This window comes from Panthera pardus, unplaced genomic scaffold, assembly GCF_024362965.1.
Source record: "Panthera pardus isolate Hobbes unplaced genomic scaffold, ASM2436296v1 HiC_scaffold_22, whole genome shotgun sequence".
In the NCBI taxonomy this organism is placed as follows: Eukaryota; Metazoa; Chordata; class Mammalia; order Carnivora; family Felidae; genus Panthera; species Panthera pardus.
Window position 1 is genome coordinate 27,043,220 of NW_026526788.1, and position 24,437 is coordinate 27,067,656.

Genomic DNA, 24,437 nt, shown 5'->3' on the forward strand with positions numbered 1-24,437 from the left:
AATGGATATGAATATTTCTCCCAATTCATGCCTACAATGATGTTAATGTTATTTTCAGGTAGCCAGTAATTATACCTTTAGCTTAAAGAAATGTATAAATGGGTACATTGTTATTTTTGCAGAGATTTATATTTACATTATGTGTTATTTAAAACCGCACTCAATAAATTAACATAATATGGGTTTTTATAAATCAGGTGAGATATCAATGTATTCTGCACAACATAAAACTATGCTAAGCAGATGGGGTCTAGAACAACAACAACAAAAAACCCAACATAACCGCATAAGGTTCACAAAAAAATTCACACGAGTTTATTGACACCAAATGTTGAAAATATGATCTCCTTGAAAATGACAAAATTATAACATCTCTCTAGGACCCAAGCTACTTTGTAAATATAGGAAGTCACGTTCTTGGGTGGGTTGCCCACACTGAAATATTCTCAGATTTTACATAGTAGAAAGAACACTTCCCATAAACAGAGAGCTCTCTGGGGGCATCTACAGGACTAAGTGGTAACTCTCAGGGAAGCAACGGTTCGGGAACTTCGGTCATGCTATACTATTAATGAATTGCCTGATTTATAACCAATGTAAATTTGGAGCTGGCTCCCTTCCCAGAATGCTTCCAAGCAGTAGCACAGCAGCAACAGTAACACTATCGACACAGAAAAAGACGGCAGTTTGAGGAATTAAAAAAATTAAAGTTTTGGCCAAGGCATAAAGATATAGCGGATGTCGAGTTCCAAAGGAGGAGTTAGACCTCATGGAGAATATAAAAACTGAAATAGTAAAAATGAATAATGTTACACTTCTACCGTCACCACACCAAAGTTCTAAAGGGCTCCAGAGAAGGGGACAGCAGACATGGGCAGCATCTGTGAAGGGATCCTTTAGGACACACTGTAAGTACCTCCTCTCAACCAAAAGGGAAGAACGAGAAGGTGAAACCCGAGTAACTGAGGGCTACAGCTCTCAATGCTGCACTGCTGTGAAGGTTTCCATTTAGTACGTGCGCAATTATAAAAGTTTAGCTCGGGGCGCCTGGGTGGCTTAGTTGGTTAAGCTTCCAACTTCGGCTCAGGTCATGATCTCACGGTTCCTGGTCTCGAGCCTCACGTTGGGCTCTGTGCTGACAGTTCAGAGCCTGGAGCCTGCTTCAGATTCTGTGTCTCCCTCTCTCTCTGCCCCTCCTCAGCTTGCACTGTTTCTATCTCTCAAAAATGAATAGATATTAAAAAAAAATTAAGTTTAGCCTTATGTATTTATTTCAGGAAAATATCATTAAGACAAGAATGAGAAGAGCTGTCCTAGGTTGTACAAATTGCTCCATTCACACCTAGAAATGTATCATGTATCACAGTCCCTTTGCAAAATTTTCATTAAAATAGTTTTCCTTTAAGAATATTTTTTTCTTTTACTGGGTTTCTACTTATAACTTCAAAGGATATTTATTGCAAGGTTTGGTATCCTCATATTTGCAGATTAATATAGAAAAGATGTCCTCGATTATTGTAATTCCCCATATAGTATTTCAAATGTCTTTATTTTCTTTGGTACATCTGATGTAGCATTACAGATTTAAAAACTTAAAAAGCAAATAGCAATTTATTCATCTATCACACTAGCTAAGATAAGTTAATAAGCTATATCGTCTATATGCCAGGGAAATTTTATAATATTATACTAGTCCTTAAAATAGATATAAAATATAATTTCATTATTATCTTACAATAGGGTATGAGCTAAACTGATGAGAAGAAATACTGAAACCATCTTGCAAACATCAATAGTATTAACCCACTTTGGCCCCTAAATCAGTTCTGGACTTACCCATCACAGACCATGAACTAATTTAAGACACCCAAACTTTTTAATTCAGAGCATTTACAAGTGCCTACGGCTGTAAGACACATTTAAGGGAAAAGAAGTGACTAAGTCCCCAATTCACAATAATATGTTTAATATGTAAGAAGTGGCAGGCTACAGCTTTGCAAAGCACATTTTCTGCTTCGGCCCCTAGCCATATTTACCCAAATTTCTTGGGGGAATTTTTTTTCTCTCTCTTAGAACTGCTTCATGAAAGCAGAATTCAAGAAATTATTGTAAGAGTCATTTAAAATGGGAAGTCAGCAGAAACCGGGGTTTTGCTTGATAGCAGCCAAAAACATTGTAAGGAGCATTGGAGGCTGTGTAATTTTGAAAGGACTGTGTTTCTATGCATTGTATTCAGTAGTCTACATGAGCAAAAATGATTAAAAAAAAAAAAAGATTTAGCAGACTCTATTGCCAGGAATGCTGGCAGCCTGCCAAACACACAGAGGTAGCAACTATTCTGCCTCCTTAGCTGCCTTCAGAGTAACATTACCCTCCCCTGCTAAATAAAAGAAGAGGTGTCCCTTGAAATCTGAGGCATGCAGTCGCACCTGCTTAACTTGTGCTTGCTTTTCCTTCATCAAAATATTTGAGTATCTGCTAGCAGGAGGTTCAATCTTTACCTGGCATATAAACTGTAGAAGATCGCATGTTAATTTTTGACATGACAATAAAGACATAAAATCTTAGTTAAGTGTACTTCGTTATGTTGTTTGTGACAGTAAATTGGAGTAGTTGCATTACATTTCTTTTTACTGGGTTTACATATACACATACACACATTTATACACATATGAAGAGAGAGAGAGATGGGGGTGGGGTGCTGCCTGGAGAGCTCAAGAAAATGTATTCTTTGTTGTTCTAGGAAGTAAGGGTTGTTTGCTGTCTCTTACTGTCCCTTGCAATACAGCTGTTTGCCTAGGATAGTTTCTCATTTTCTATGGTATTATTTATCATTTAGGTATTTCAGGAAAGAGAGAGAGAATAGATATTGTCCAATTAGTGGATTTTCTGAACATAAAATGAGGAAAGAGAAAGAAAATAGTGCTTCCTTCTGATTTTGTAATGGAACATATTAACCTTGATTCGTTGGACGAGATGTCTATTTGTTGGAGGAACTGAGCAACCTCCTAGGAAAGAACTCATTCTATGTGAAATAGAAGTGATGTGCATCGTCTCTCCCAAAATGCAGGTTGGTTGCCTGAGGGTAGAGGAGATTCTCAGTATAGTGTGATGATTTCCCTCGAAGAAGCCCCCAACTCGATTCCCTATGGAAATGTGACTCATGAGTGAATCTTAGAAAAAAAAAAAAGCAACTTTCTGTTGTGGAGTATAAAGCAATTCTTGAAAAGAACAAAATGGAAGAAAGATCTCTTTACAATTTGGCTTCAGTACCCAGTGGAATCTGATTTGCACAGAGTAATGGGCAAGATTGACAGGGGAGAAGGAACCCACGGAAAGTAAAAGTGATACAGCTTAAGACACTGGATGGCCACCATCATGAGATGGTACAGAAAACAGAATGTCCATGAACAAATCTGAAGGGAAACAGTAGCAGAGGAAGATATAGGTGCTGGCATATTGAGTTGCTGTTTATTCAATGTTTGAGTCAACATAAGCAATGTGCTATGCCCTTTAGAAACATTATCTCATTTGATCCCCATAGTAAGTCTTTAAACTAGATATTATAATCCCCATTTTGCAAATAAGGCAAATGGTTATTTAAGAGCAGATGTTTTAAGAAAAGTACCCACTTACGGGTATCATCATCCTTTCACACTTGAAAACATGCAATGACTCCATCTCTAGGGGCTCTGGAAATGGAAATGTTGGATTGTAAATCAATATTAGAGGACCAGAAGCAGAAAGTAATGCCATTAATAAGAATTTATAAATAGAACAATATATGACAACAGTTTATACACAGTCCTAAAATGGTGGCAGAGAGATATCATTAGCTATAAATGATTTGAGTTCTCTTTGAGGAAGAGATGGTCACAGCTGCAGCAGAGTTCTGGATGCCTGACTTCTGCTACTGACTCCCTGTGTTCATTCCTGTAGAGGAACAGGTGGGTCAGGAAGCCACACTGCAGCCATGGCTTTTAAATATATGGTAAGGACACCTATGAAAACAGAGATTCACTGAATTAGAATTACTCTAACCAACCAAAACATAAAATCTTGGTAGGAAGTATATGCCAGCTTGGCCAGAGGCACAAAGGAAAAGAATCTAAAAGAGAAAGGACCAGTTCAGATGCCCACCAAGACTCTTGAGAATCACTACAAGAAAAATTCCTCGTGGTGAAGGTTCTAAGACGTGGGATCATTTTCAGGTGAGGATCCACAAGCTCATTGATTTGCACAGTCCTTCTGAGATAGGCAAGCAGATTATTTCCATCAGTACTGAGCCAGGAGTCAAGGTTGAAGTTACCATTGCTGATGCTTAAATCAATCTTTTTAATAAATTGATTATCAGTTGCTAAGAAAAATAAATTATTTGAGATGAAAATATATGCTAAGGTCTAAGAGAAAACATACTGAAGTTATTAACAGTATCAAATAAGGCCACTGAAAGATGAATAACATAAGATCTGGGACAAATAGTTTAAGTAAGTATTAAAGGCTTATGTCATGGCTATATCCAAGAAGAATCAATGTTTCAAGAATGCCACCCCCTGGTAAGAATAACACAAGCTGTCAGTTACCCATTGACAATTAAATTCTGGGAGGACTTCATTCTCTGCCTCTGCTTCTCCCACACTATCTATCTCCTCACCCCTTTTGTGACCAGATTTGAAAATTATGAAGCAAAGACAGGTAAAATCTTAAGACTCATATGCTTTTACTTTCAGTTGTTTTCTTTCTAGCCTCACCTTAAAATTTTTGTCACCACAAATTATCCCAACCAATTAACCAGAATTTTTTGTAATCTTTTTTTTAAATGTTTAGTTATTTTTGAGAGAGACAGAGACAGAATGAGAGTGGGTTAGGGACAGAGAGAGAGGGAGACACAGAATCCGAAGCAGGCTCCGGGCTTTGAACTGTCAGCACAGAGCCTGACGTGGGGCTTGAACTCACGAGCTGTGAGATCATGACCTGAGCCGAAGTCAGATGCCCAACTGACTGAGCCACCCAGGAGCCCACAGAATTTTGTAAACTAATAAAAAATAGTTAAGTAATCTATCCACAGTTGGTAGCTAACAGAGCTGGGATTTGAACACTGTCTGATTTGAAGGGCCATGTATTATTTTTTTAAACGTTTATTTTGAAATAATTATATATTTACAGAAAGTTGCAAGATTGCACAGAGGGATCCCATGCACTCTTTACCCCTCAATGGTTACATTGTACACAACTACAGTATAGTATCAGTACTATGCAATTGCCATCGGTGTAAAGTGTGTATATACTTTCATGTAATCTTATTGCGTGTGTAGATTCATGTAACCACCACCACAACCAAGAAGATATAGAACTATTCCATACCACAGAGATCTCCCTCAGACTATCCTTTTATAGTCACACCTATCCTTCCCCATTAACTCTCTTTAAATCCTGACAACCATTAATCTGTTCTCCATTCTATATTTTTATTTCAAGAAATCTGTATAAGTGGAATCATACAGTATGTAACCTTTTGAGAATGACATTCTTTTCCACTCAGTATAATGCCCTGAGGTTCGTTCAAGTTGTTGCACATATCAATAGTCTGTTTCTTTTTATTGCCAAGTAGTGTCCCATGGTATGAGTACACCACAGTTTGTGTTAACTCTTCATATGAATATTTTGATTGTTTCCATTTTTTGACTATTATAAAAAGCTGCTATGAACAATTATGTATATATTTTTGTGTAGACTTAAATTTTCATTTCTCTGAAATAAACTCCCAGAATGTAATTGCTGGATCATAAGGTAAGTGTATATTTAGCTTTTCTTTTTAAGAAATTGCCAATTTTTTTTCCAGAATAGGGAGCCTTGTTTTAACTACTCTATTTTAGTGCTTCCTAAGTTTGAACAAACCACATCCATACTATCTGTGGTAGCCAGCTTCTGATATGGTCCCCAATAACTCCTGCCTCCTCCTGGAATGCACAACCTTGTGTAACCTCCCTCCATGTTTTACTAAGATTGGAATGTGTGGCTGATAGATTATGACAGAAGTGATGGTATATACCTCCAAGATTTGGTTTTTCTCTTTACCTTTCCTCTTTCCCTCTCTCTCTCTCTGTCTCTCTCTCTTTCTCCCTGTCTCTCTCTCCTCTCTGTCTCTCTTTCATCATTTGTTCTAGAGGAAGCCATGTTGTGATAAGTTCTATGAGAGAAGCCCAGTGGTGAGGAACTGAAGTCTCCTGCCGAAACCACATAGGAGAGCTTAGAAATGAACTCTTCAGCCCCAGTTACGTCTTTCAGAACTGTAATGCTGCCCAATACCTTGACTGAAACCTTATGAGACACTTAACCAAACTCAACCAGCTAAGACACTCCAAGATTCCTAATACACACACACACACACACACACGCACGCACGCGTGCACACACACAGTGAGATAATAAATATTGTTCTAAAAAGCAAAGTTTTGTGTGCTTCATTATGCCACCATAAATAGCAAATAAATATTTTGATATAAGAAGTCTAATCCTACCTATAATGATAAAAACTTAAAATATGAGATTGGTTTTGAAACTAGGTAATGAATGGAGCTAAATAAACTGCAGGGATTTTGAGAAAAGTTCTGGGGAGGTCTTAAAGTGCCTTAAACACACTGTTTTTAGAACTGACTTGTGTAAAAGCTGGAAGAGAAGACTTAAAAGAAGTATGGAAAAAATCTTACTAAAAATTGGCAGAAAGATTCCTCATTAAGTAGTGACAGAAAGCATATCCAGTTACCCGCAGAAATGTGGAAGGTAAAAAAACATATATATTTATAGCAATAAACTGGTTGAGCTAGTTGTGGAGATTTCCAACTACTATGTTGAAAGTGTCTCCTAGTTTCTTCTTACTCTTTAGACAAAAGTGCAATAAGGAAATGGTACACTGAAAAGGGTGGGATAGGGATGTTAGATAAAATCTTATAATCTAAGCAAGTCTTAATTTTAAGATTCCCACCTCTGTTAGAAGTAAACAATGGTGATATTAAGAAACGAATTCCAAGAAAAGATCATATTCAAGAAACCCTGAGGAAAGCCTGTATAAAGCTGAAGGGAAAGCGTGCCTTTGAGATCTCAGAATGATCAAAGGTTATGCCTCTGAAGAGAGGTTCTTTCTTAAAGTCTGTCTCTCAACCAAACAACAGTGATTTTAGAAGGCTGGGGTGTGGGGAGCTGGGGAGACTTCATTGTTTCAGCAGAATACCAACATAAAGAAAGGCTTTTCTCCAAGGTACTTTTGGGAGTGGCTTTGTCTAATGACGTATCCCTCAGGAGGTGAATAGGATAACTGTAATTTCCTTTGAAAAAAATGATAGTGGCAAAAACACTGTCAGCTTAGAATGTAAGGAACAAATACAATGGAAATAAAAAGAGACCTTCAAGGAGAAATCAGACTGCTCAGAAGACTACGTATCTGTAAATATGCTCTATCTTTCATGAGGATAAAGTATAACTCAAGGTAGAACCAAAATGGAGACATGGTCAATGTAGGAAACACTCCTTGGCAGGAATAGGACAGAGTCCTAATCAATAAATTTCCAATGTTTTCTGGCTGGATTTAAAAACTTCTAGGTACCAAATACTCCTGTGTATCTTCTATCTTTCCCCTTTCGTATTAGAAATATCTATGGTGAGAGGCATCTGGGTGGCTCAGTCAGTTAAGCATCCAACTTTGGCTCAGGTCATGATCTTGCAGTTTTTGAGTTCAAGCCCCACATCGGGCTCTGTGCTGACAGCTCAGAGCCTGGAGCCTGCTTCAGATTCTGTGTCTCCCTCTCTCTCTGCCCCTACCCCACTTGCACTTTCTCTCTCTCTCTCTCTCTCTCTCTCTCTCTCTCTCTCTCTCAAAAATAAATAAACAAACAAACAAAAAACAACGAAGAAATATCTATGGTGATTATCCTATGCCTGCCTCACCTTTGTATGTTGAGTATGTGAACACAGATAACTTACTTCTTTAGTTTACAAGCCTACAAATGAAGATGAACAGTCCTGGAGAGACTGTACCTATAGAACTATACCCAAGGAAACTTATCCATACCTGGACCTGATTCATACAATGAGATTCTAGATTATGTGCTGATGCTGTAATAAGATGGGCTTGTGGGGCTTTGGGAAAGGGTGATTATTCTTTGAATGTTCCAGGGGTATGAATCATTGGGGATCATAGGGCAAACTGGAAATCAGCCTACACGATGGCCTCCAATGATCCTCAAATTTTGATATTCACACTCTTTCAATGTTCCCTCCCATGTTGTATCAGGATTGGTCTATGTGACCAATGTGATATGGCCAAAATTAATAGTATGGTAACCCTGATATTACGTTATACAGAACAGTGGCTTTTCTTTCCTTCTCTGCCTCTCTTTCTCATCACTTGCTGTGGGAAAAGACATGTTGTGAGTAGTCCACATGGTGAAGGAGTTATCCTCCTGTCAACAGCAACATGAATAATCTTAGAACCATATTCCTGAGTCCCAGTCAAGTCTTCATATACTCTTAACTGTGGCCAACACATTGACTGAGACCCAGTGAGAAAACCTAAACCAAAACTATCCAGATAAGTCATTGCAGGATTCCTAAATCACAGAAACTCTGAGATAATAAATGTACTTCTAAGGCACTAAGATCAATTGTTATGCAGCAATAGACAACTACAATATGTAGTTGCGAATACAACTTAAGCATAAAGATATCCATGAATATAGAAACATGGATGAGATTTACCAGATGCAAAAAGCAGTTGGAAAATTTTCTATAAAATTGTTCCACATTTTAAACACAGCTAAGATGTCCATGATGTTATCTTAGAAATGTGGAACTAGATTGTGATTATAGTTTGGAGAATATAAGTTTAAAACAGTGAAGCTTACCCTCTTTGAAGAAAATATAAAACAAAAGGGGCTGTTAATGTGTTTCCTCTGCTGTTTGTAAGAACATATATCCTGGCCAGGTAATGTGAATTACCTTGGCCAATGTTTCTCCCTATTAAGGGTAACATAGAATTGATGACACCAGATCATCCAACCAACTCTGGCTCTGATTGAACATTCACCAAGCCACTTTCTAACTATAACCTGACTTAGTACACAAATTTTCCCAGAGGAGGCCCAGTAAACTAGCTAGCTGATATTAAATGAACATTCAATTTAACTGTTTTCAATTTAAGTGTTTTGTGGCCATGTTAGGAAAAGCTAGCTACTATAATCCTGATCAATTGTGGATGCCCTGAAAAAAAAAATAAGTTTGTTAATCTTTAAGTCCAAAGAACATGATAACTGCTCTGAGATCTTAACAACTAATGAGCTTCCCACTGATCTCCATAAAGTCTTAGCTGACTTATGTCACTCTAGATTCAATGCTGCTATTATTAAATTTCACTGTGTCACTCATCTAACCAAATAGTACTTATTAATTAATAGTTTTCAGGAAAACAATGAACATAATCCCATTACATTTTTAACAATACAGTCGGATGAATGAATGGTAGGTCAGATACATTTGTAAATCCCAAGTTCAAAGGAGACATTTTGAATGTAATAACAAGGCATGTAACAAGCCAGTGGGGCAGAGGGTGGGGGGAATCTTAATACATACTGTTTAGCATGGGTATGTATGGGGAGTAAGCTTAGGAATTCCCTGAGCTTGCACCAATGGGTTAGCAAGGCATAAAGAATTACAAAGCCATAGGATGCTCACACCCAAGTTTGGGTAAACAAGATTAGGCGGATAAGGATAGAGAAGGGGGACAAATGTCCCCAAGATAGAGAAAGGGGGCAAAGTCCCCTATACAAAGGTATATGAGGTAAGCCAGGTTAGGTATTCAGGGTGATAATGCCCTCCAACTTAGTACTATAGCAGAAAGCTTCTTTCACAAGAAGGAAGGACCAAATTAGGTAAACAGGTAAATAGGGCTATAGACCACTGCAGGAGGAAGTCGCCCAGAGCAGAGCTAATTAACAAAAGAAAGGTGCCTTGTTGACCTTGCGGTTGCAGGCTCTATCTGTCTTATCCCCTACGCTGGCTAAGATAAACAGACAAGGCGCCTCTTGTCAGCTAGTAACATAACATCTGCCTGGTGCCAGATTTTTGGTTTACATTGACCCAAACCCCCAACACCGTCAATCTTCAAAACCTCCTTTCCCTCATGCCCATGAGTTAATGTTCACAGATTCATTTTCTCTTTGTGCACACCCATCACGTTTGTAAGCCTTCTGATCTTAATAAATACAGAGCAGGGACCCTTATTTGGGGCTCTTGTCTTCTCCCAGACATTAGTCATCTCTTGCATTTTAATACTGACACTGCTCTCTTGCTGGACAAGAGAGAACTTTAGATTCAGAGTGTATGACGTGTATGTGCTTCAGTTTTGTCAGCCAAGCACAATTTTACAAAGACATTTTATTTACAATCATAGTGCTTGAAAGCAATTGTTTTGCATTTTGGGATTTGCTTTAAGAGAGACAGAAGACCAGAGGCTTCTGGGTTGAGTACAAATTACAGAAGAAAGCCTTGCATTTTTTATGACCTAGGTTATTGTCCAATCAATGGGTCATTGGACCTTTATTATTTTAATTAAAATTGGTTCACTTTAATGACATAAAATATATTGATTTGAGCTGTTTTCTTCAGTCTTGAAAGTTTTGCTAGAAACTAGCAGTTTCCACCTATTTCATGGTACCCATCAATTCAATCTTTTTCTTTTGGCCTGATTCCTCTTTTCTTCTTTGATTTCTACTTCTATATGACTTTTTTTCTTTTTATTCATGCTTCTTAGTAATTTTATGAAGATGACCCCCACATCTGAACAGTATATAATCAGGAGTCATAACTACTCTGTGCCTGATAAATTTAGAAAGGACCTTGTTCATTGAAAATATCTACTCATTCTCTGCATTGCTACTTATATATCTGGATTTTAATTCAAACACTGTCATTTAACCATGAATCTAAAGTGGCTCTCTTATTTTTTTTGCCTTTTTTCATTTATGTTTATTTATTTATTTATTTAAAAATTACTGAGTGCTTACTGTGTATTAAAGAAGTTGGATTTAAAGGAAGGAAGGAAAGGAAAAAAGAAGGAAGGATGGAAGGAAGGAAGGGAGGGAGGAAGGAAGGGAGGGAGGAAGGAAGGAAGAATGCAAGGATGGATGGAAGGAAGGAAGGAAGAATAGAAGGAAGGGAGGAAAAAAGGAAGGAAGGAAGGAAGGAAGGAAGGAAGGAAGGAAGGAAGAATGGAACGATGGATGGAAAGAAGGAAGGAAGAATGGAATGATGGATGGATGGAAGGAAGGAAGAATGGAAGGAAGGGACGAAAAAGGAATGAAGGAAGGAAGAATGGAAAGAAGGAAGGAAGGAAGAATGGAGGGAAGGGAGGAAAAAAGGAATGAAGGAAGGAAGAATGGAAAGAAGGAAGGAAGGAAGGAACAATAGAAGGAAGAAAGGAAGGAAGAATGGAAGGAAGGAAGGAAGGAAGGAAGGAAAGAAGGAAGGAAGGAAGGAAGGAAGGAAGGAAGGAAGGAAGGGAGGATGGAAGGAAGGAAGGGAGGATGGAAGGAAGGAAGGAAGGGAGGGAGGGAGGGAGAAAGAAAGAAATGGATCCTACTGTCAAAGGTCCTACAGTCTAGCAGAAGGGCATGGAAACAAATGAATGCCCTGAAATATTATAGGTGTTCAGATAGCAGCAAATATTTCAAAATAAAATTAATTCATTTCTATATGGGTATTCTTTTCTAGACCAAGTTCATCTGATCAAGTGTCTTTGTTTTTTAAAGTACTTGGTAATAACTGTTTTAACCTTATTTTATTTACTTGATTTGATGTATTTGAAATGTAGATAATTAGAGATTTGGGCTGAGCTGCTCTCAGCTCTTGAGGTACAAAAAAAAATCCTTCATAAAAATGTCTGTAATTCTGAAGCTGACCTTTAGAACATCCCTGAAATGTATCTTTGGCTCAGTATTTTGTTTGTAATGTTCTGAAGTTTAGGAAAAATCAATATGAGCCAGATAAAACAAGTAAAGAATAAATATCTAAATATCTAAAGAATAATACCAAGTAGCAGAAAGGAAGTTAGCATTTTTTGTATAGTGGGTACTGTGTTATTTATGAAAAGTAAATATATGTGTCCATATTATTTTATAGAAACTCTGTGGATCAAAATATATCATAGAATTCATATTCTTTTGGATTGGAGAAAACTAATGCACGTTGTTCTCTCTCCATTGCATTAATAGTTCAACAATCAAAGTTATAATAACTCATACTAGATAAGATTTTAAAAAGACTCTCACTACCCCTATAACACTTCACACAAGTTTTGCCACCAAATGATTTATGAGAGTAGGTCCTGTTTTTCAGAGGATTGGGGGGGGGGGCGGTTTAGGATTGGCAAAAAGCGATCGTACATCTTCATTTAATCTAGTTTACAGGTGAAGAAACTGAGGCTTATAACTATAAATTACCCACCCTGTCGATTATTGGCCAGATATAATACCCAAGGTTATCACATTAATATTTAGTAGGAAAGTTCAGTTCCATAAAGATTTATCCAGTGAAGATTCAAACTCATGCCTGCCATAATTCACAGTCCATGCTTTTCCAGGTAGTGTTAATTAGTACAAAATACTTTCTCCTTAAGACTCGGTACCTGGAAATGTCATATAATATTTTCCTCCTTCCCATGATAATAATGTGGGTTGCAATAATTTTATCCTAAAATATTTGCTTTTACGTTAGGAATTTCTTTTTCAATTTTTCTTCTCACAAGGTGGGTAGGGAGGAGAGTCTGACACTGACGGTAATTCTTACGTGCTTGGTTATGTTTTAACATAATTAAGAAAAGGACGCCATAAAGGACTTTATCTAAAGTTAACTGATATGTTTTCATTAAAGTCCTAAAATTTCTAACTCCAGAAGAGAGGACATTGCTCTCCTAATATATAAGCTAACCATATTATGGTAGCAATTAAATTCAGCAATTATACACTGAAATTTATAGTCCTAACAGTTTTTTACAAGCAGTATAAATTTAGTTCTTACATGTGATTTTATTTTCTGAATCAAACTTCATTTTCAATAAGTCTTTCCATATGGAATAATTTCATAATGGATAAAACTCACAAGATTTACTGGATCATCAAGTACTTCATTTCTGCTGAAGTCATCCCTCCGAAACATTTTAGAGGGTGAGGGCTTCCCCACAGAATATGAAGGTTTAAGAATGTAACCTGACACAACAGAAGCTTGGCTTCTTGACTCCCAATTTTAATGCTGGTTTTCATCATTTTATACCATGGTGTATTCATACAATATAATTAGTGGTTTTAGTGACCACTCGTTTCAGAGTAAAAGGCAAACAAATGAAATGTCTAGAATGGGTGTGTATTTTAAATTGATGAAGATACTTTATCTTATCCTCCCCTTCTTCTAGAGAAGCTCACTGCAAAACTAAAATAAATAAACTAGCAATTATTATCCAATTATCCACAAATATGTGTATGATTTAGCTCTATTTGTAAGAATTCCAACAATGAGAAAGTTAAGAGTCTCACAATTATCTGACAAAGCCCCCATTCTCTCTCAACTCCTCCTTACTCCCAGATTTCAAAAGGCCAAATTAGCACTACTGAATAAATTATCTTAATACTACACTACTGCTTCTAAGGAAAAACTCTTTTTACCACAGAAATAGAAAATACCGTTTCGCCAACTAAACAGAGGACAGGGATCCAGGGAGATCAAAAGACATACACTGGTTTTAGAGTTAAATCCTAACAACAGTGATGACTTCTCCAAGGTTCAGATGAGATATCAGTCCTGGCTAACACCTTGATTTCAGCCTAGTAAGACTGTGAATAGTCTCGCTAATTTGCATCCAGACTACCAACCCATGGAAACAGCAAGATAATAAATTTGTTTCATTTTAAACCGTTAAATTTGTGATAATATGTTATGCAGCAATAGACAATGAATACAATGTATCATGTTTATTTATTACAAGATTCAGTATTATAAAGATGTCAGTTCTCAAGATGGTCCAGAAACAGATTGACATTTATACAGTCACTTGATGTATGACAAAGTTGACCTTGAATTGAAGTGGGGAAAGATGGTTGATTTAACAATTGTTAACAGAGCTATATGATAACCACATGGGGGAAAAATGTGTCTTGACCTTTATATCATAACATAGTCAAAGGTCAATTCCAGGTAAATTGTACATCTAAATATAAGAGGAAGAACAATAAAGTTTGTATGCAGTATCATGACCTTGATGTTTGACAATTATTTCTTAAACAAGACAAAAAGTCACTAACCATAAAGCAAAAGTCCAATTCATATATTGGATTTTATTAAAATAAAAAATGATTTCTCTCAAATAAGCCATCAAGTGAAAAGCAAGCTACTGAAGGGAAAGAAGATATCCATAATAATACATTTATCTGACCAATGAAAAGCATCTAGAATGTATAATAATCTTGTAAGTCAATAAAAAAATCAGACTATTCATTTTTAAAAAAATAGGTAAGACTCTTATAAGTACTTCCCAAAATAGGTAATTCAAATGGTCAATAAACTTTGAAAAACTTCTCAAAATCCACATCCATCAAGGAAATGCCTATTAAAATGTAATACCTCTAACATCAACTAGAATGGCTAAAATGAAAATGACTAATCACGATCAAGTGTTGGCCAAAATGTGGAATGACTTAAAAAGCAACTCTTGTGCAATTCTGGTGCATATAAAATTGATACGGAACTTTAGAAAATGGCAATGTCTTCTAAAACTGAATCCATCATACCTAATGGCTCAGGACACTCCTACATGTATAAACCCATTGGAAATGTATTCATAGGTGTTAGCACACATATGAAGGTATGTACAAAGAATGTTCATGGCAGCACTAATAGTGTTGCCAAAAGCTTACAATAGAACACCTACTTCAAAGCATGAAAATGAGTGAACCTGGCTAAACAAATCTCACAAACCATTTTGAGTAAAATAGCCTTGTTGTAAAAGTGTACATACCTGAGTGGTGCCTGGGTGGCTCAGTCAGTTACGCATTGGACTTCACTCAGGTCAAGAGCTCCTGGTTTGTGAGTCCTAGCCCCACACCAGGCTCTGCTCTCAGCCTATCAGCGCATAGCCCACTTCGGATCCATTGTTTCCCTCTCTCTCTTGCACTCTCTCTCAAAACCCGCTTGCACTCTCTCTCAAAAAATAAATAAAAACATTTAAAAAATATATACACACTTGATTCCATTTATATATATTTTAAAAAATGACAGAAAAACTAATTTATGGTGGTTGTTAAAGAGGATATTTGTGTCTCTCCAAATTTTATAGATTGAAACCCTACCCCCCCCCCAATGTGATGATAATAGGAAGTGGGGCCTTTCGGAGCTGATCAGCATTAGATGAGGTAACCAGGGCTACCTTCATGACTGGATTAGTGTCTTTCTTAAACTCATGAGAGAGCTTGATGCTCTCTGCTCTCCACCATGTGAGGATATAACGAGAATTCAGCAGTCTACAACCCAGAAGAGGGTTCTCGCCGGAATTCGACCATGCTGGCACTCTGATCTCAGATTTCTAGCCTCTAGAACCGTGAGAAATAAATTTCTGTCATTTATAAACCACCCAGTCTATGGTACTTTGTGCTAGCAGCCAGAACAGATGAAGAAGTGGTAGAGAAAAATGGTTACTTTCTGGAAAGTTAGTAACTGGATGGGAACACAGGCATGTTCTGACATACTGACAATATTGCATTTCTTGACTACATGGTGTCTTCACTTTGTAAAAAGTCATGAAACTGTATATCTGATTTTGTATTTATTTGTATGTATATTGCACTTCAATAAAATGCTTATCAAATAACCCAAAAAAATATATACTTGTTATAAATCAAGTATGGCTCTTTAACAAGATCCACCTTCTCTTATTAAATAGCGGGATTTCTTTTTCCAGTGCCCCCTACAGAGTTAAACAAACACACATGTAAACACACACACCCAAACACACACACACACACACACCTGCCAAATATCATCACACTGAAGATATGTTTGTGAAGGATGACTAATGAATATTCACCTTTAAAGAAATTTCACTACTGCTATGCATTCCTATAAAATCTATAGTTTCTTGTCTGCTGTAAAAGATCTGATTTTATAATATTGTGTTAGCAGTGTTTGATTGAGACTGACCTAAGTGAAATGGAAAAGCCCTATATAGTGACCTATATCCTTGAGGCTGGTAAAAAAAAACACCATGAGGGCAACGTGTTATTTTGTGTGGTGATCAGCTTCTAAAATGGCCTCCAGTGATCCCTGATTCCTAGCATTTACAACTACGTGTGTTCTCCTTGCCTTGAGTGTAGGCTGAATCCAGCGACTTGTTTCTTGTGAACCGAATATAGCAACATGAGATGTCACTTCCCAGACTAGTTTATAGAAGATTGTTATTTGTTTTCCTCATGTGTGTTCTCTAATCTTCCCACTTACTTGATTCTGATGAGGCATTTGCCATGTAGTGAGCTGCTCTGTGAAGTAGCACACATAAGGAAATGAAGGTGGACTCTGTCCAACAGAGCCTGACAACCTGAAAGGAACTGGATCCTGCCAACAGCCATGTGATTATCTAAATATTTGGTAATATTTAATCCTTATCCTATTTTCTTGGGTAGAGTGAGGGTGCATAATTTCTTCATTCTTAGAGAAAATGTTACATGGCAGTGTTTGTAAATCATGTAGTTTGTGAACCTAAGAACGATTCATAGCTTTCAATGAAAATGTAAACTTATCAGCAATAGTTTTTAGTTGTCTTCTGAAATAGTTCCCCAATCCCCACCCACTCTATGACAATTAATTCATATTTCAAAGAAATAACACACAGCAGTTACCAAAAAATGTATTCCTCCAGGCTTACCTTTCTAACATACTTGCGCTCATGTAGAATTTGTTCAGCTGTTGATTTTGTAAAAGTTCATTTCTTCATGCAAAATAGTTACATATAGCTGACAAGAACCTCAAGACCTTAATCTACTTCTACAATTATAAAAGAGGAAAGAGGTTTTGTTTTCAACCAGTGTATGTATGTATGGGGTCAGGGTGTCTTTCTCTCTACTACCAATAGAAAAGAAATTTACAGAACTAGCAAAGGTTTGTGCCTACCTAAGTTTCATATAAGATTCTGTGGCTTGTTACTTGAATTTTTAAGGAAACTGTTGTACTTTGCAAGAATAAAAACACAATTGTTAGGATCAAGCAATGACTTATGTGACATAGTTGGCATATTTTTTTAGTCTATCTTCTCTAGATGGAATACTAACTATTGAATACAAGATATACCTTTCTTTGTAATTTGAAGGCATTATTTGCCTCATAGTTAAGATTTGCTTCATAATTTTCTTGAAATACCATTTTCTTGAAATCAATAATAGATTTTTGTGACACTAAAATGATATAAATATGGAGTATTCATTCCAATTGCAACAATGACCTACAAAACTGTCATCCAAGAGTTGCCTGATAGGACTATCTAAGATTCTTCTTTTTTTTTTTAAATTTTTTCTCTCTCATTGTCAAGACTTCATATTTTACACCAGTGATGGAATACTGCCACAAAAATGCTAATGGGATGGTTTCTGTCATTCAAGTTCTAGCTCCAGGGTCTTTGCAACAAAAAGAGGTCTATGAAGGTGTTCAGCTAATCTATACAACTAGCCAAAGGATTGCCTTCATATGTGTGAAACATAAAGCTAAAATAGCATGATTTGACTAGTTTAGAAAGCAACAATATGGGTTGCCTGGGTGGCTCAGTTGGTTAGGCGTCCGACTTCAGCTCAGGTCATGATCTCACAGTTTGTGAGTTCAAGCCCCACATCGGGCTCTCTGCCGACAGCTCGGAGCCTGAAGCCTGCTTTGGATTCTGTGTCTCCCTCTTTCTGTTCCTCCCCCACTTACACTCTGTCTCTCTCTCTCTCTCTCAAAAATAAGATTAAAAAAAACTTAAAAAAAAAAAGGAAAGCAGCAATAAATGAGGCTTTGGATGGAAAAGCCTAAATAGGAGCAAAAAAACAAAAAACACAGAGACTTGAGAACAATATGTATAATCTGATCCTATTCTGGAATACTAAATAATTTAAAAACATGATTGCACACATCTACAGGGAAAATATCTGAAAGAATATATAGTACTTATCTCTATCTGATAAAATTCATTGGTGATTTTGTTCTTTTTTTTTTCTATTCTTTCTAATGTACCTGTTGTAAATATGCATTTTAATTGCATATTTAAAAAAAATGTTTATTTTAAGAGACCATAGAATAAGCATCCAGTATTCCACTGTGAAAAATACTTCAGTCAATGTCAATATTACATTAGCGAGTAAGATAAATATGGTCCCTATTCAGGAGGATGTTATAGTTTTATAAAATAGAAATGATGGAGAATCGACAAAGAAAATCTAATAATACATAATAAGTGCAATGATAAGTTAGACAGAATTTTCTGAAAGTATTATCAAAAAAATCTAAGTGAGTCCAAGAGCTAACCCATAGCAAAGGAAAAGAAATAACTGTAATTATAAGAAAGTCTTAAAAGATGGCAATTTTCATCAGTCATATTTCATTTCAATTCTAAAATATAAAGTATAGTCATATTCTGTTTCAACTTTTCATTCCCCTAACTCTGGGGATGAAAAGGCTAAGGTACTATCTGCTCCATCCCCTGCCTCCCCACCATAGGGTATTTTTCCATCAAAATCAATGGGTTGACTATTTACATTTGAAAAGGCCAAGGGGTGCCTGGGTGGCTCAGTCCTTTTAGTGTAGGACTCTAGGTTTCTGCTCCAGTCCTGATCTTAGGTTTGTGAGATCTAGCTGCCTGTCTGCACTGACAGCATGGAGCCTACTTGGGATTCTCTCTCCCTCTCTCTGCCCCTCCCTTGCTCTCTCTTATGGGCAATCTCCCTCTCTCTCCCAAGATAAATAAATAAACTTTGAAAAGGCCTAATCCTACCATGCTTTTTGATAGTCTCTTTTGGTTCAAAAATCATGTTGATAAAACCTAATAGATTTAGGACCTCTCAGTAAGGATACCATCGCCAACAACAACAGTACTTTATCATCATTTAGAAAATGAGGCAATTATCACATAACTAGTAGCATTCTACAGTTTACTCTGAAATATCCTTTGAACATGTTTCATTCTTGCTTCTCATCAGACATTTTAAGTATTTCCTGTATGAGTGTCAAGTGGCACTGATATGGTTTGTGTGCTGTTTTTGTCCATATTCTCTTCAACTGTATGCACTGTTTGGGACAAGACATGATGTGGCATATGTTATTGAAGTATTTGTGTCACTGTTAAGTTGGGCAGGTTTTTTTATGAAACAAAATCCTATATATTACCTTTGCATAACGTGTTCAGTTTCAATTCCTTTGTCTGCTATTCTAAGAAAAAAGGCTATAAATAATAAACCAGGAACAACGAAAATAAAGTATGGCCAATTTAGCATAGGCGTATTTAGAGACAAACATAGATCCCTGAAGTTTAACAAATGCATTACCTATAACTATAATGTGTTAAAAAAGAAACTGAAATAAATAAAATTTGAAGAGCTTATGATTTTTGAGCAAACACCAATTTGAACTGGGCACCACCACATAAAAATGGCTGGGAGTCTTCTGCTGACAAGAACTAAGAGAAAAGAAAGGCTTTTATAAAGCAGACATAGAAGCAAAGCATAGAAATGATTTGACTGGCTACAGCATAAGCAGCTGTCTTATTTGAGAAAGACTATTTGTGATTGGGTGTTCTTGGATTTTGATTTCTTAACCTTGAGACATCTCCAGGAATTGAGTCTGGCTTAGGTTTCAGTTTGGTTGCCAAGGCATTAGAATCACCTAGGTCTAACGGCCTCCTTGTTTAATTACTTTGACATATGTGACCTGTGTATCTGTATTTTTACTATAATGGTAACTTATACATTGGCATATTTTTGCATTCAATACTGCGTAGTAGGAAAGTCTGGGTTGTAATTTCCCTTTTCTGCTTTTCTGTTCTCTTGGGAAATTCCAAGATTATAAAAGTCAGTGCTTGTGGAAATGAATCATTAACATTTCAAATGAAGTACCAAAATCAGGAAATGCAAATCATGATTCTGATATCAACATTAACTTCTGTAAGTGGCCCATTTGCAATTATCACACTTGACTTTCCTGTTTATAAAACACAGATATCTTAACCTTAATCATTGCATCATCCATATGTGTTTCCATCTTTAGGCTTTTGACTATATACCAGCCAGGCAAGAAAAATAATACTCTTTATAACACCTAGAGATCCCTGTGAGAACCAAATAGATAGCCTACTGGGTTACCAGCTGCACTGTAGTACTACAAAATTAAAGGAACAGATGCTCTTTGTTAACCTTATTTCCTAACAAAATATAAACAACGTTTTAAAAATAGAGTTTGGGAAGGAAATTTAGAAATCTAACATCGCCAAATATTAGGAAGTTTGAAAGAGAGAGATAATTGAAAGTGTCAGTTAAAATCATAAAGCTAAAGATGAAGGGAAAATATTTTGATAACAAAGAGAACAGACATCAGGAACCCAACAATGAATTCTGAGCAAATAAATATAATGCATGGTGATAAATATGGCAAACATAACAAAGCAACAGGGAAAAAAGTTATCTAGACAACCTCAAAAATGATTTTTAATAAAGAACAAAGCTTGCTGTTACATAATCTTTGCTAAAGTGATTAAAAAAAAAAAGAAACGAAACTGATCAATTCAGTCAGGGTAAGAACATCTAATTTTGAGGAAATAGAAATCTAAGGATTTCAAATACAAAGAGACAAAAATGATGTTTTACATGTAGTGATCCATGCATCGCCTTATTCGTAAGAATGAAAAACTACTGGAGAGATGAAAAAAGAAAAATAAGGAGCTCTTTAAAACTCATATTGCACCAGATAAACCACAACCAAAAAACAAAGCCTTAAACTTTCTCTGTCTTCTTAAAAAGGTTAAAAAATAAAGGACATTCACACACAAAGGACTGCATGCAAAACTGGTAAAATTTGAATAAGGTCATTGGATTGCTTCACTCTTAATTTCCTGGTTGTGACAGTGCACTGCAGTTATGCAAGTCATTACAGTTGAAGGGTACATGAGATCTTTCTGCATAATTTCTTACAACTGCAGGTGATTCTGCAAGTATCTCACACTAAAAGTTAAAAAAAATCAGGAAAAATTAAGAATGACTTTTATGATCATTTTAGAGTTATTGTGAAAATTAAAGAAGATTAATCTTACAAATAAAAGAAAGAAAATTAATCTTATAAACTTCCTTTAAATGGTCATACACCCTATATTTGAGAATGTAATTAAGACCCTGGGCTAATTTAATAGGAGATAATTTAAAATTCATGAGCTAAGAGAATCATCAAAGGCCCTGAGGTATTATCTGACTATAGCCTGTAAAGAACAACTCAAAAAATCTAAAAAAAAAAAAAAAGAGCAATTATATAGCTAATTTTTTTTTTTAAAAATCAAGAATTAAAATATTAGAGGCCACAAATAAAATGAAAAGGGGAAAAATCTAAATTATTATTTTAAATGTTAACTGGAGCATAAGTCATTTGTTTAAAAAAAAATTAAGCAGCATTTTAAAATTCCAAATACATGGGAATGGTCAAAACTAATTGAGATAGGTAACAGATTCAAATGTAAAACTCAAGTCCATTTAACTCCTAGAACAAAACATAGAATATCTTCACAACCTTGTAGTAGACATTTTTTTAATTATTTTATTTTATTTTATTTGTACATGATGCAAAAAAAAGTTAATGTTTAGTAGGAAAAAAATTATAAGTTGATTTCACAAAATTAATTTATTTGGCTTATCAAAAGACATCATTGAGAAATGGAGAAACAAGCCACAGACACAGGTTGGGGACAAAAATATAATCACCATACACATATCCAACAAAAGACTCCTATCAAGAATGTATGAAGAATTCCTACAAATCAACAATAAAAATATGAAAAAAAATTAATTGAAATATGGGCAAAGAATATGAACAGATACCTGAAAAAGAAGATACACAGATAGTCAATAAGCAAAAAGAAAAAAAAAAAGGTACTCAACACTCAACATCCTTCTAATCACTAGGAAAATTTCTATTAAATCCATTAGGAGATACCATTTTGCATTCACTAGTGATAAAATTAAAGGGACAGGCAATAGCACACGTTAAGAAGTAAAGCAATCAGAACCCTCATACATTGCTCTGGGAATATACAGTGGTATAAATATTTTGAAAAGAAATTTGGGAGTTTCTTCAAAAGTTAAACATATGCCCTTGCAATTACCCAATGTCCTTGCAATTGCACCGTTAAGAATGGAATTTGTGAAGGAGAAATAAAATTCCACAAATTAATGTCAATAAAAAAGTCCATGATTTCCACATTCACAATAGCCCATAAAATGAGAAAAACCTTAATGTCTTTAATAGGGCACTGGATAAACAAACTGTGGCATATTAATACAATGAATGGATTACTATTCATCAATAAAAAGGAGTATACCATTTGACATGAGCAACAATATGGATGAGACCAAAAATATTATGTTAAGCAAAAGAAGACAGAGGGACACACAAATATAAATAACTCATAATATGTAAAATTCATCATAAGGTAAATTTATTAGAACTAATTCCTTTGGATTTTTGCTCAGCTTGTTCATGAGAAAATAATGAACAATTATCCTCAGATTTTAAATTGCCCTCAGGATTCTCTATTGTCAAAATCCATACCAATTTCAAACTTCTTTTATTGATTTTTTATCTAGGTTTATTTTCAAAAAGCAGTCAAGTGATCACTGAAATGAGTTTTCTCTAATCCAGTTTGATGCTATTGACATTACATCATTTTCTGTTTACACAGCATACAAAAATATTAACATTTCTGCAGATTGTTCAATGCTAGAACTCTTTTACCTGAAAGAATGAATATAGCATTTAAAATTACTAGTTGAAAATAAAATAAAATGACTAGTTAATTTTTGAAATTTCTCTGTTTACTCTAGAAAATTTACACACACCATATTCTCACCATACATACCAATGGCATGGTAAAGACCCTTGTTAGTGCAGAGGTATAGAACACTAGAACAAAACTAGTTCAGAATCTTGGAATCAAAATATCCTCAGGGGCACAATAGTGACATAATAGTGGATTGAAAATGGCAAGCACAAAATTTCCAGCACATCCAGATAATGTAGCAACTCTAATGAACTTGCTGTTTTACCATTATTTTACCAGCAGGTGTCTATTGCTTCTTAATGCAATATTCTACAATGACTCAACTCCACTTTGTCTACGCTTCTATTGTTTCTTCTTCTCTTGTCATTATACACTCTACATTCTTTCAAAATTTATTTCTGCTTATTCTGAGTTTTGTTTTGTCTAAGAGGTCATCTCACTACTAACCTTCTTCCTTGTGTCTTCGGGCTTCTGCACTGTTTCTATGTGACATTTTTGTATAACTCACAAAAGGGGCTCTGACTGAATTGGCCACTTACTACATATGGCAGAGAATATCAGTACTGGATAGTATAAACCTCTCATACTGGTATCCTTATATTAATGGTCATTCTACATGGCTGACTTTGGGTGAGAAGTGATCCCTGCTCCAACAATCCATGGCTAGATTTGCAGAATCATACAGAACTAAACACAGTAATGCATGTATTTAGAATCTCTTAGAAGGGAACTATGAACATGCCAGGGATATAGAGACTCTTGGGAAAGAAGATTGTAGCCAGAGGCCACCTTATGTGGTCTACCTCAATATATTCATTTATTAGGGTCTCTTTCAGGGGCATCTCTTTTATTCCACCGAGCTGTCTTCCTATTGGTGAAACAGCACCATATAATTAATACCATATGTTTGAAATTCTTTAACTATCTAGCAGTTGAAATGCCTCTTCATATTCTTTATTTTCTAAATTTTCTTAACCATTTGGTGCATTTGTTTTGTTAGGAACAAATTTTAGAATAATTTTGTTCATTTCAAAAAAGTTCTTACTTGAAAATGAAGTTGGAGCTGCATTTTTATATGTTATTCAAGGGTAAATTGGCATCTAAAACATTGAATCTTTCTACCAAGTCACTGTAGTAGGCTAAAATCCATTGAATCAAACTCTTATAATCCAGAAATCCCAATAGTTCTATCTTGGCAAAATGAAATTAAACAAGAAAAACCAATTGCAGTATAACTCAGCAACTACATAAGAAATGTTTTGTGATGTTTCAGCATATAGAAATGATTTGAGAATATAAGAATGATACTAAATACTCTAAAATGATAGTTCAGAAATTGAAAACA

The 24,437-nt window shown here is 35.7% G+C and overlaps 1 protein-coding gene and 1 pseudogene across 3 annotated transcripts in view; one reads left to right on the forward strand and one right to left on the reverse strand.

Annotated features, from left to right (window-relative positions):
* The window catches only part of CTNNA3 (catenin alpha 3), a 1,799,646-nt gene that overhangs the window by 301,005 nt on the left and 1,474,204 nt on the right, over positions 1-24,437 (reverse strand). The gene's annotated exons all lie outside the window — the stretch shown is intronic.
* On the forward strand, positions 3,974-4,325 carry LOC128772523 (40S ribosomal protein S20-like; annotated as a pseudogene).